The sequence below is a fragment of the Notamacropus eugenii genome, chromosome X (genome assembly GCF_028372415.1).
Source record: "Notamacropus eugenii isolate mMacEug1 chromosome X, mMacEug1.pri_v2, whole genome shotgun sequence".
Classification (NCBI taxonomy): Eukaryota; Metazoa; Chordata; class Mammalia; order Diprotodontia; family Macropodidae; genus Notamacropus; species Notamacropus eugenii.
The window spans coordinates 44299807-44313703 of record NC_092879.1 but is presented as its reverse complement, the minus strand read 5'-3'; positions in this window follow the sequence as shown (position 1 = coordinate 44313703).

Genomic DNA, 13897 nt, shown 5'->3' with positions numbered 1-13897 from the left:
ACCCAGAGGGCCAAAGCTGGAGTGTCTTTAGACATCATCAAATCCAGTCCCATAAATTTACTAAGGAGAAAAATTGAGCTGACAGAGGTCATATGACTTCTGCAGAGTAACCAAGTTTGTCAGAAGCTATGGGGGGATTTAATCTCAATGACTGAATTCCGGGTAGAATGTTCTAGCCACTATAACACCTCCATGCCTTGTTCTACACTAGCTGGGAGTGTGTGCAGCTCTCCATCACCTGGGGTCTCTTTTCTCTGTTCCTCGTTGTCCTCCATAATGGTCTCTTCCCTCACTCCCTAGCTCATTATCATGTGGTATTCTCTCTATCTGTCTCTCTCTGTCTCTCTATCTCTGCGTCTCTGTCTCTCTGCCTCTGTCTGTCTCTCTCTTTCTCTGTGTGTCTGTGTGTCTGTGTGTCTGTGTCTATTTCTCCTTCTGTATCTATCTCTGGGTTTCTTATATTATCTCACTGCCACTCTGTTTTTATCTTTATCTCTCTCGCTATCTCAGTCTCCAGCTCTCTTCATCTGTCTCTGTCTCCTTCTCTGTCTTTTCCTCTTTTGGTCCTTGTTCTGAATCCCAGTTAATATTAACAGATCTTTCTCTTTTATCCCCATAATCAATATAATCATAGATTTAGAGAGGGAAAGAACCCTAAGGGCCATTTTGTCCAACTCCATTATACTATAACAGAAGACAGAAGCCTAGATACTCTACCTGAATTGACTAGGGTTAAACATGTATTTAAAATGGGAAGTAGGATTTGAAGTGAGGTCACTCACTTCCAAGAAAAGTCCTCTAGCTGACCTCAGTGTCTTCATGTACATATACCGCCCCCCCCCCCCACCACTGTTCCACTTCTATTTCCTGTGGATGCTTCCTTCTTTGTCCTTCTCATCCTCAATGCCTGATTCCCTCTAACTCTATGTCTCTCTATTTTAAGCCTAATCCCAAGTGGACATCTTTTTTCTCTCTGACACCCATAAATTCATTGAGCTCAAGTATCATTAGACATTCTCAAGTCCAGCCCCACGACTATAACAAACAGAAAACTGGGGCTGACAATGGTTAAGTGAATTCTCTCAAGTAACAAAGCTTGGGAGCTGCCAATGTGGAATTTAAACTTGAAGAGCCAATTCCAAGTATGGTGCTCTATTAACCAGGACACATACAAGGTGTCTCTGCCTCGTTCAGCTCTCCATCCCCTGGGGTCTCTTTTCTCTATTTCTCATTGTTCTCCAAAAAGATCTCTCCCCTCACTCCCTTTCTCATTATCATGTGGTTCTCTGTCTCTCTCTCTCCGCCTCTCTCACTCTCTCTTTGTCTCCTTCCATCTCCTTCTCTCTGTCTCCCCCTGAAAAGCTTTTTCTCCTTACTCTAATTTCCACCCAATAACAACTGGTCTTTTCTTATTCCCCTTTCATGACCAAGTTCATACATTTAAAGCTAGAATTAACTGTAGGGGCCATTGAGTCCAATTCTATTATACTATAATAGAAGCAAGTAGCTTAGTCACCCTAATGGAATTTTCCAGTGACAAATATTCAGAATGCTAACTAGGATTTGAACTCAGGACATTGGAACCTCCAAGAACAGCCCTCTGGGAAAATCAGCTGTTTTGGTCTCCACAGTCCTCTCACTGCAGACACTTCTATTTCCTATGGACGCTTCCTTCTGTCTCCTCATCTTCAATGACTCGTTCCCTCTAATACTTTCTGGTTCTACTCCAACTTAATAGCAAGTACTCTCTCTTTCTGGCCTCCACAGGGTCACAGCTGGAACGTCATTAGACAACATCAAATCAAATATGCAATGAGGAGAAATCCGAGGCTGACTGTGGTTAAGTGACTTCTCCAGAGGAACACAGCTTGTCAACAGCTGAGGTGAGACAAAGTCAACAAGTCACCTCTAAGAAGAGTGTTCTAACCACCAGGACACCAAGCTGGGTTGGTCTACACTTGCCAGGTGTCTCTTCCCTGTGCACTTCTCCCTCACCTGGGGGCTCCTTTCTCTGTTCAACATTTCCCTTCATAAAGTTATCTTCCTTCGCTTATTAACACGTGGTGCTCTTTCTCTCTATTTCTCTCTATGATTCTGTCTTTATCTATCTCTGGGTATCTCTTCATATCTCACTGATACTCTACATATTTATCTATTTATCTCTGTCTCTTGTCTCAGCCCTGATCTATTTCTCCTTCTTACTCTGGTTCTCTCAATCTCCTCAAAAGCTTTTTTAATCTTTTAATTCCCACCCATAAATAAGGGGGGGTTTCTTTTCCCACAATCATAACTATGATCACAGATTTAGAGCTGAAAGGAACTTTAGGGGCCATTGAGTGCAACTGGATTACAATACCAGAGGACAGAGGCTGGCCCTCTAACTGAATTACCCAGAGTCAAACACTAAGGATGTTTACTAGGATGTTTTACTCTGGTCCTTCAGACTCCCAAGGAAGCTCCTCCAAGATATCTAGCTGTTTTACTCTATATATTCCCCTCAATCCCCACATGTCCATTTCCTGTGGACACTTGCTTCTGTCTCCCTCTCATCCTCAATGAGTGATTCCCCCCAACTCTGTCTCTCTATTCCAAGACTATTCTTAAATGAACATCCTTTTCTCTCTCGGGCAACCTAAGGATCATGGAGCTGGATGGTCATTACATATCATCAGCCCCATGAATTAAATGAAATGAAAACTGAGGCTGACGGCAGTTAAGAGATTTCTACAGTGTAAGAAAGCTTGTCAGTCCCCAACGTGGAATTGAAATTCAGTCAATTCCACGTATACTGTTCTAACCATTGGGACAGCCTGCTGATCTGCCCCACATTTCCCAGGGGTCCTATCCCCTTTCAGCTTCTCATTTCCTTCCTTAATATATCACTGTGCTCCAAAATGGTCTCTTCCCGCATTTCTTTGGTCCTTCTGAAGGCGTTCATTTTCTTTTCCTTTCTGTTTCACTCTGTCTCTCTGTCACTTGGCCACTATCTCTGTATTTGGTTATCTGGTTCTGTCTCTATACTTCTTTCTGATATTCTCTCTCTCTCATTCTCGTTCCTCTCTCTCCCTTTTCACCTTCTGTCCCTTATCAAAAGGGTTTTTTTTTTTTTGCTTACTCTCCTTCCCATCCCATGAAAAGCAATCTTTTCTTTGTCTATCACTAATATGATCACAGATTTAGAGCTGGGAGGAACGTTATGAGCCAGAGAGTCCAACTTGCTGTATCATCTCAAAATAAATAGAATTTAAAACAATCTAAGTGAATTGCCTAGGATCAAATATTTATTGAGAAAATGAATTAGGATTTGAACTGAGTTCATCCTGACTTCTTACAAGAGTCCAATCAGGAAGCTCACTGACCACAGGACTCTTCTCTTACTTCTCTCTGTGCTGCTCTGAAGTTTTTTCCCTTATTTTCACTCTGACCCCAAAATAACTACTCTTTTCATTTTCTCTCTGTCACTGATATTATCAGACATTTCAAGCTGGAATCAAGCATAAGGGCTATTGAGTCCAACTCCATCATTTTAAAGAAGAAAGCACTTTAGAAAATTTCAGTGACTGTCCCAGCATCACATAGCTAGTAAGCAGGTTGTGAAGCAGACTTTGAAAACATGGGGCTCATGACTGTCTAGGACAATGCTTTATCCTCTAGGAAATCTATCTGTGTGATATCCCCGAAACCTCACGGATACTGGACTGTTCCCATTATCTCTTCCTCACTGCTAGCTTCCCTCTAACTCTATATCTCTCACACAACCTCCCAGGGGGCTTTCTTTTTTCTCTTTCCTTCATCCACTGGGTCAAACATCTAGAGGGACCTTAGAGGCCAACACATCCAGCTCCATCTTTTTACAAAAGAGGAAACTAAGATGGAGTGAAGTCAATTGATTTACCCAGGGTAATAATATATCTCGTCAGTGTGTGAGTCAGAATGAGAACTCAAAAGAGTCTGGACCCCAAGGACAGTGGACCATACCCTGTGAAAGTGGTGTAGGGAGAGTATTGTGGCCATGGCAAAAAGTCAGGGACAATACTCATAAGTGGGAGATAGCATCATATTCAAGGCACGGGAAGGAGGACAATGTCATTGCATCCCAGAGTAAGTGGTGGTGATAAAGCAGTATAAGGTATGCATGAAGAGCAAGTTGGGAAGACATCTGACCTCCACTGAGAATGTTTTATATTGGACACTAGAGGCAATAGGGAGCCACAGAAGTTTATTGAAAGCTGGGAGTGGGGGAATATGACTGGACCTGTGCTTTAGGAAAAGCATCTGTTGGCGCAAAGGAGGATGGCTTGGAGTGGGGAGACTGAGGCAGGCAGAGCTACTCTTGGCACAGACCAGGGGTGAGGGAACAAGGGCCTGTACCAGGGTGGTGGCAGTGGCAGAACAAAAAGGGGGCATAGACAAGAGATGTTAAGAAGGTGAAATTCTCTCTCCTCTTCTGTCTCAGACTAATCCAGACTGATGCCTGCAGTCCAGAAAACTGCCTCTCTCCATCCCTGATCACCTGCTGCATCTTCCCTCCTTCACTGCTACTTTCTTGATCTTCCACCTCTCTCCTTCCAAACCCTGTCTCACATCACATTCAGTAAGAATTTTCTTTTGTCCACTGTATCTCTTCTTGGCAAAGTGTATCTCTTCTATCTCCTCCTCAAAAGCTTTTTTCTTTCTTTTAATTCCCACCCAATGATAACTGGTCCATATTTTTTGCTCCCCATCATCAATAAAATCGAAGATTTAGAGCTTGAGATGAAGCCTCAGGACCACTGAGTCCTTCTCCATTATACCATAATAGAGCACAGAGGTTTAGACACGATATGAATTGCCCAGAGTAAAATTCTTAACGAAAATATGAAACGGGATTTGAACTCAGGTCATTTGAACTACTCAGAAGAATCTACTAGCAGACTTTGCTCTTTTATTCTATGTTTCTCCACAAAGTTACATTTCTTGTGGACACTTCTGTCCATCCTTCTCATCCTTGATGCCTGATTCCCTCTGACTCTATCTCTCTATTCCAAGATTAATCCCAAGGGGACATCCTTTCTCTCTCTCTGGCATGCAGAGGATCAGAGAGCTGGAGCGTCTTTAGACACCATCAAATCCAGCCCAATAAGCATATAATGAGGAGAAAATTAAGTCTGGAAGTGGTTAAGTGACTTCTCCAGAAGAAAAGAGCTTATCAGCATCTGTGGTAGGCTATAAACTCAAATAGTCAACACTAAGCATACTACTCAAACCATTTCATCTTCTTGCTCAACTGCTCACTGTCCTCAAAAATAGTCTTTCGTACATTCTTTTGCTCATTATCAAGGGGTTCTCTTTCTGCCACTGTCTCTCTTGTTGTCTCTGTCTCAGTTCTTTGTCTCTCTGCCTCTCTTACATTCTCTCTCTCTTTCTCTCTCTCTCTCCTCAAAAGTGTTTTCTCCCTACTCTAATTCCCACTCAATAATAACTGATACTTTCTTTTTCCCCTTTCATGACTATGATCATACATTTATAGCTGGAGTTGACCCTAGGGGCCATGGAATTCCATTCTATCATACTATAATAGAAGAGAGAATCTTAGACATTCTAACTGAATGGCACAGTGACAAATATTTATTCCAAATGTTACTTAAGATTTGAACTCAGGACACTGGGACCTCCAAGAACAGTCCTCTAGGAGAACTAACTGTTTTGGTCTCCATAGTCCCCTCACTGCAGACACATCTATTTCCTGTGGACACTTCCTTCTGTCTCCTCATCCCCAGTGCCTGGTTCCCTCTAACATTTTTTGCCTCTACTCCAAGCTTATAGCAAGCGGCCACACTTTTCCCTCTCTGGCACCCAGAGGGCCAAAGCTGGAGTGTCTTTAGACATCATCAAATCCAGTCCCATAAATTTACTAAGGAGAAAAATTGAGCTGACAGAGGTCATATGACTTCTGCAGAGTAACCAAGTTTGTCAGAAGCTATGGGGGGATTTAATCTCAATGACTGAATTCCGGGTAGAATGTTCTAGCCACTATAACACCTCCATGCCTTGTTCTACACTAGCTGGGAGTGTGTGCAGCTCTCCATCACCTGGGGTCTCTTTTCTCTGTTCCTCGTTGTCCTCCATAATGGTCTCTTCCCTCACTCCCTAGCTCATTATCATGTGGTATTCTCTCTATCTGTCTCTCTCTGTCTCTCTATCTCTGCGTCTCTGTCTCTCTGCCTCTGTCTGTCTCTCTCTTTCTCTGTGTGTCTGTGTGTCTGTGTGTCTGTGTCTATTTCTCCTTCTGTATCTATCTCTGGGTTTCTTATATTATCTCACTGCCACTCTGTTTTTATCTTTATCTCTCTCGCTATCTCAGTCTCCAGCTCTCTTCATCTGTCTCTGTCTCCTTCTCTGTCTTTTCCTCTTTTGGTCCTTGTTCTGAATCCCAGTTAATATTAACAGATCTTTCTCTTTTATCCCCATAATCAATATAATCATAGATTTAGAGAGGGAAAGAACCCTAAGGGCCATTTTGTCCAACTCCATTATACTATAACAGAAGACAGAAGCCTAGATACTCTACCTGAATTGACTAGGGTTAAACATGTATTTAAAATGGGAAGTAGGATTTGAAGTGAGGTCACTCACTTCCAAGAAAAGTCCTCTAGCTGACCTCAGTGTCTTCATGTACATATACCGCCCCCCCCCCCCACCACTGTTCCACTTCTATTTCCTGTGGATGCTTCCTTCTTTGTCCTTCTCATCCTCAATGCCTGATTCCCTCTAACTCTATGTCTCTCTATTTTAAGCCTAATCCCAAGTGGACATCTTTTTTCTCTCTGACACCCATAAATTCATTGAGCTCAAGTATCATTAGACATTCTCAAGTCCAGCCCCACGACTATAACAAACAGAAAACTGGGGCTGACAATGGTTAAGTGAATTCTCTCAAGTAACAAAGCTTGGGAGCTGCCAATGTGGAATTTAAACTTGAAGAGCCAATTCCAAGTATGGTGCTCTATTAACCAGGACACATACAAGGTGTCTCTGCCTCGTTCAGCTCTCCATCCCCTGGGGTCTCTTTTCTCTATTTCTCATTGTTCTCCAAAAAGATCTCTCCCCTCACTCCCTTTCTCATTATCATGTGGTTCTCTGTCTCTCTCTCTCCGCCTCTCTCACTCTCTCTTTGTCTCCTTCCATCTCCTTCTCTCTGTCTCCCCCTGAAAAGCTTTTTCTCCTTACTCTAATTTCCACCCAATAACAACTGGTCTTTTCTTATTCCCCTTTCATGACCAAGTTCATACATTTAAAGCTAGAATTAACTGTAGGGGCCATTGAGTCCAATTCTATTATACTATAATAGAAGCAAGTAGCTTAGTCACCCTAATGGAATTTTCCAGTGACAAATATTCAGAATGCTAACTAGGATTTGAACTCAGGACATTGGAACCTCCAAGAACAGCCCTCTGGGAAAATCAGCTGTTTTGGTCTCCACAGTCCTCTCACTGCAGACACTTCTATTTCCTATGGACGCTTCCTTCTGTCTCCTCATCTTCAATGACTCGTTCCCTCTAATACTTTCTGGTTCTACTCCAACTTAATAGCAAGTACTCTCTCTTTCTGGCCTCCACAGGGTCACAGCTGGAACGTCATTAGACAACATCAAATCAAATATGCAATGAGGAGAAATCCGAGGCTGACTGTGGTTAAGTGACTTCTCCAGAGGAACACAGCTTGTCAACAGCTGAGGTGAGACAAAGTCAACAAGTCACCTCTAAGAAGAGTGTTCTAACCACCAGGACACCAAGCTGGGTTGGTCTACACTTGCCAGGTGTCTCTTCCCTGTGCACTTCTCCCTCACCTGGGGGCTCCTTTCTCTGTTCAACATTTCCCTTCATAAAGTTATCTTCCTTCGCTTATTAACACGTGGTGCTCTTTCTCTCTATTTCTCTCTATGATTCTGTCTTTATCTATCTCTGGGTATCTCTTCATATCTCACTGATACTCTACATATTTATCTATTTATCTCTGTCTCTTGTCTCAGCCCTGATCTATTTCTCCTTCTTACTCTGGTTCTCTCAATCTCCTCAAAAGCTTTTTTAATCTTTTAATTCCCACCCATAAATAAGGGGGGGTTTCTTTTCCCACAATCATAACTATGATCACAGATTTAGAGCTGAAAGGAACTTTAGGGGCCATTGAGTGCAACTGGATTACAATACCAGAGGACAGAGGCTGGCCCTCTAACTGAATTACCCAGAGTCAAACACTAAGGATGTTTACTAGGATGTTTTACTCTGGTCCTTCAGACTCCCAAGGAAGCTCCTCCAAGATATCTAGCTGTTTTACTCTATATATTCCCCTCAATCCCCACATGTCCATTTCCTGTGGACACTTGCTTCTGTCTCCCTCTCATCCTCAATGAGTGATTCCCCCCAACTCTGTCTCTCTATTCCAAGACTATTCTTAAATGAACATCCTTTTCTCTCTCGGGCAACCTAAGGATCATGGAGCTGGATGGTCATTACATATCATCAGCCCCATGAATTAAATGAAATGAAAACTGAGGCTGACAGCAGTTAAGAGATTTCTACAGTGTAAGAAAGCTTGTCAGTCCCCAACGTGGAATTGAAATTCAGTCAATTCCACGTATACTGTTCTAACCATTGGGACAGCCTGCTGATCTGCTCCACATTTCCCAGGGGTCCTATCCCCTTTCAGCTTCTCATTTCCTTCCTTAATATATCACTGTGCTCCAAAATGGTCTCTTCCCGCATTTCTTTGGTCCTTCTGAAGGCGTTCATTTTCTTTTCCTTTCTGTTTCACTCTGTCTCTCTGTCACTTGGCCACTATCTCTGTATTTGGTTATCTGGTTCTGTCTCTATACTTCTTTCTGATATTCTCTCTCTCTCATTCTCGTTCCTCTCTCTCCCTTTTCACCTTCTGTCCCTTATCAAAAGGGTTTTTTTTTTGCTTACTCTCCTTCCCATCCCATGAAAAGCAATCTTTTCTTTGTCTATCACTAATATGATCACAGATTTAGAGCTGGGAGGAACGTTATGAGCCAGAGAGTCCAACTTGCTGTATCATCTCAAAATAAATAGAATTTAAAACAATCTAAGTGAATTGCCCAGGATCAAATATTTATTGAGAAAATGAATTAGGATTTGAACTGAGTTCATCCTGACTTCTTACAAGAGTCCAATCAGGAAGCTCACTGACCACAGGACTCTTCTCTTACTTCTCTCTGTGCTGCTCTGAAGTTTTTTCCCTTATTTTCACTCTGACCCCAAAATAACTACTCTTTTCATTTTCTCTCTGTCACTGATATTATCAGACATTTCAAGCTGGAATCAAGCATAAGGGCTATTGAGTCCAACTCTATCATTTTAAAGAAGAAAGCACTTTAGAAAATTTCAGTGACTGTCCCAGCATCACATAGCTAGTAAGCAGGGTGTGAAGCAGACTTTGAAAACATGGGGCTCATGACTGTCTAGGACAATGCTTTATCCTCTAGGAAATCTATCTGTGTGATATCCCCGAAACCTCACGGCTACTGGACTGTTCCCATTATCTCTTCCTCACTGCTAGCTTCCCTCTAACTCTATATCTCTCACACAACCTCCCAGGGGGCTTTCTTTTTTCTCTTTCCTTCATCCACTGGGTCAAACATCTAGAGGGACCTTAGAGGCCAACACATCCAGCTCCATCTTTTTACAAAAGAGGAAACTAAGATGGAGTGAAGTCAATTGATTTACCCAGGGTAATAATATATCTCGTCAGTGTGTGAGTCAGAATGAGAACTCAAGAGTCTGTACCCCAAGGACAGTGGACCACACCCTGTGAAAGTGGTGTAGGGAGAGTATTGTGGCCATGGCAAAAAGTCAGTGACAATACTCATAAGTGGGAGATAGCATCATATTCAAGGCACGGGAAGGAGGACAATGTCACTGCATGCCAGAGTAAGTGGTGGTGATAAAGCAGTATAAGGTATGCAGGAAGGGCAAGTTGGGAAGACATCTGACCTCCATTGAGAATGTTTTATATTGGACACTAGAGGCAATAGGGAGCCACAGAAGTTTATTGAAAGCTGGGAGTGGGGGAATATGACTGGACCTGTGCTTTAGGAAAAGCATCTGTTGGCGCAAAGGAGGATGGCTTGGAGTGGGGAGACTGAGGCAGGCAGAGCTACTCTTGGCACAGACCAGGGGTGAGGGAACAAGGGCCTGTACCAAGGTGGTGGCAGTGGCAGAACAAAAAGGGGGCATAGACAAGAGATGTTAAGAAGGTGAAATTCTCTCTCCTCTTCTGTCTCAGACTAATCCAGACTGATGCCTGCAGACCAGAAAGCTGCCCTTCTCTGCACCCCTGATCACCTGCTGCATCTTCCCTCCTTCACTGCTACTTTCTTGATCTTCCACCTCTCTCCTTTCAAATCCTGTCTCGCATCATATTCAGGACGAATTTTCTTTCATCCACTGTATCTCTTCTTGGCAAAGTGAGCACGTTTTCATACACATCTCAATCTCCTTGCAAAACTTTATTCTTTCCAGAACTGAAACTTCAAAGTACACAAAGAATTTCTCTTTTCACCAACAAAAGTCTTCCAGTTTGGTTCCTGACTTAAAGACCTTACAAAAGCATAGTCCATCTTAAATCCCTTTAGGTGACTGCCTCTTATCAGCAATTAGATTCCACTAAATCATTTGCAGAAGACTGCAAGGGTCACGTAAACTACTCCCCTAAAGTAAAATTGCTTATTCCCTTATTCCACTTTGCTTTCTGATCAAACAAGCCTCTTTCTTTCCAAGCTGGAATATGCCAGGGTTTTCTTAAACTTCAGATAATGCTACAAAACTTCAAGGCACACAAAGGACTGCCTTGTTTATTTCCTCCACATGTGGAATCAATGGAGACAAGCTTGTAGACTAGCTTCAGTTCTGTTAAGGGCTGAATTTTACCCACTCAGTGAAGTCAGCTTTCCTACATTAAAGCAATAAATCCTTCAGTCTCCAGGGAAGGGAGAGAATGCTACAGGGATGAGGGTGACTTTTGTATGCAAATTCCACCGTCTCCATTTTTGGCAGTTGTAAGGATCCGTACCTCCAAAACACAATAAGATACTGCAATGTATGTATGTATGTGTGTACATATATATATATATATACATATACATGCATATATGTATGCATATATGTGTATATATATATGAGGTTATTCACAATGCAGTGTCATAAAAATTTGGAAATACACATTGAACAGATTTCATTTAACTTACAAATTTGTTCACCAGTTAGGTTGCAATTCCATAAATTTCTGCAAATGGGAAAAGAATCTCATCTCTCCTCTCTCTCTCCAGCCTCCAACCTTGAATTCCAGAATTAGGAATACAGAGATAAGACAATGTACTTTGGAAGTCTGGAAGTTTTCCTTGGAAAGCTCTCCATCTTTTCACCCTTTGTCCTTTGGATGATCAGACACCAGGAAAAGGGTCAGCCTGATTCACAAGGACACAAAATGTAGACCATGCTGACAGCCTACACTCTACCTTAAAAAGAACAACCAAACACAAGCAAAGCACTGCTCACTCTCTCCTAACATCTCAGGACACAAGATCTTTAGCCATGGTTCCAAGCTCCCTTTTCAAGGGCTTAAGAGGAACTGGGAAAGGGTGATACTAAGGCAAGATATGAGCTAGAATTCTGGGGGCTTTGTTGGTTCCAATCTCCCCACAGGCTGAACTGGTGCTTCACTCCACAAGGGCTGTGCCCCTGGAGACTTTGCAGACAGCAGAACTCTCGATGTAATGCACAAAATGGCAGACGTCAGGATCCAGTGATGGTCAGGGACTCCCACTGGGAGGATGGCCATCCATAGGCCTTGTGCAAGATCTTCAGAGGGGTTTCCCCTCAAGACAGGTTAGGGCATATACATTCACTCCCACAATCACTGGCCATCTCCATTCATACACACTTGCAGCCCAACCAAATTTTTCTTCTGTTCATTGTTTGGGAGAAGGAAGGATTTTCCACAAGGTTCAGGAGCAGGAGGTTCCTTCTGAAGTCTTGGTCCCAGTTCTCACACTGACCAGATACATGATGTGTCCCTAAGGGTGAGGCACAAAGTTCCTGCATCCTTCCTTTCTACCTTCCCTAAGAGAAACCATGGGAAGCAGGTGCAGCCACCAAGATGGATAGTCTGAGGCTTGCTCAATGGTTTATAACGAAGACAATTCCTTAGTACAGAAATATCCTTCCTGTAAAGCCATAACAGACAAACAACTGAACCATCACCGTTTCTATGTGTTTCACTCTGGTCTCCCTTGGACCAAAGAAATTCAAAATTGGCCATGTAATGGGTAGAAGGATGACTCAGCACCATGGGAAGCTGTTAATGTAGGTAAAAATTTACCTTGTGCGCGCGCTCCAGCAGTCCCGGGCATCCCATCCCTCTACCAGATCAGAGTGAATCACATTAATGATCCTTCTAACCCTAAACTGTTAGATCATTCTCTCAGTCTCTTAGAAGAAGCACACCAGCTCAGCCTTTCTTCCAGAATCACTAAAGTTCAGTGGCAGGACAAAAGTCAGGAGAACACACAATGGCCCAGGACGCAGTGGATGACACTGGCATCTCTGACATCTGACCAGGCTCTCAGGTCTCCACAATACCTGCTTCAGCTGCCTTTGTGGTCATTGGAATAAATTGTTTCCATCTTGCCACTCTACCAGAGGAAGTCTTCATAAGTTTAGGGTAGATATCCTCCAACTCACTAACAGGTTTGAGGCCTGTCAGGTACCTGCTAAGGAAGGCTACTCTCCATGAACAGAAGCAACTGCAGCTTTCTAAGGAACAAATTTGAGTTTTATAACCTTTCAGACATTCAGAATACAAAGCCAGTAAACAGCAAGCTACAGGCATTTTACGGGAGAGGGAGGGAGAGAGAGTAAGGGCGATGAGTCAATGGAGAAAAGGGGGAATGTCTGGAAGAAAGACCAAAGGATTTATTATCTGTGGCCAAGGCTCCTCAATTTCACCATCTTCACGTCTCTCGCATATGCCACCTCTGACCTCTGACACTGCCATCACTTTGGGGCAGCTCCTCATCATCTCATACCTCCACTATTGGAAGAGCCTTCTTGTTGCTCTCCCTGCCTCCATCCTTACATTACTACACTACATCCTCCACTCAGATGTCCAAATGATCTTCCTAAAGCTCACATCCAACCACGGACCTCCACTACTCAATCACCTCTAGAGTCTCCAGGAGGAAGTAGAAAATCCCCTGGTTGGCATTCAAAGATCTTCCTGACCCACCACCTTTCCAGTCTTCTTTCACCTTACACTCCCCTAGTCACACACTCCGTGATTCAGTAACACTGGCCTCCTTCTTGGTCCCAGAACATCACACTCCATCTTCTGGCTCTGGCCATTGTCACTGCCTGTCCCCCAGGCCTGCAATGGTCTCCATTCTCATCAAGGCTTCCCTGGCTTCCTTCAAGCCCCAGCTGAAATTCTACCTCCTTCACAAAGTTTTTCCCAATCCCCCTTAATTCTAATGCCTTCCCCTTTTAAATGCATCATGTACCTATCTGGTTTGTACATAGTCGTTGGCCTGCAGTCTCTATTGGTAATTAGATGGGGAGCTCCTTGAGAGCAGAGGCTACCTTTTACCTTCTTTATATCTCCAGTGCTTAGCATGATGCCTGACACATAGGAGATGGTTAATGAATGTTTACTCACTGACTGAAAAAAGAATACATTCTCTACTCAAGAGCAGGAGTTAAGGGGAAGGGACCAAATTCTATTACAACTGAGAAAGAAGGCATTCTGGACAAACATGCATGGTCTCTCATCCAAGGACAGCAAGTGCTCGTTACAACACTGGATAAGACTGTCATCCTCTCCCTGCAGAGGTGAAGGCGTGGTT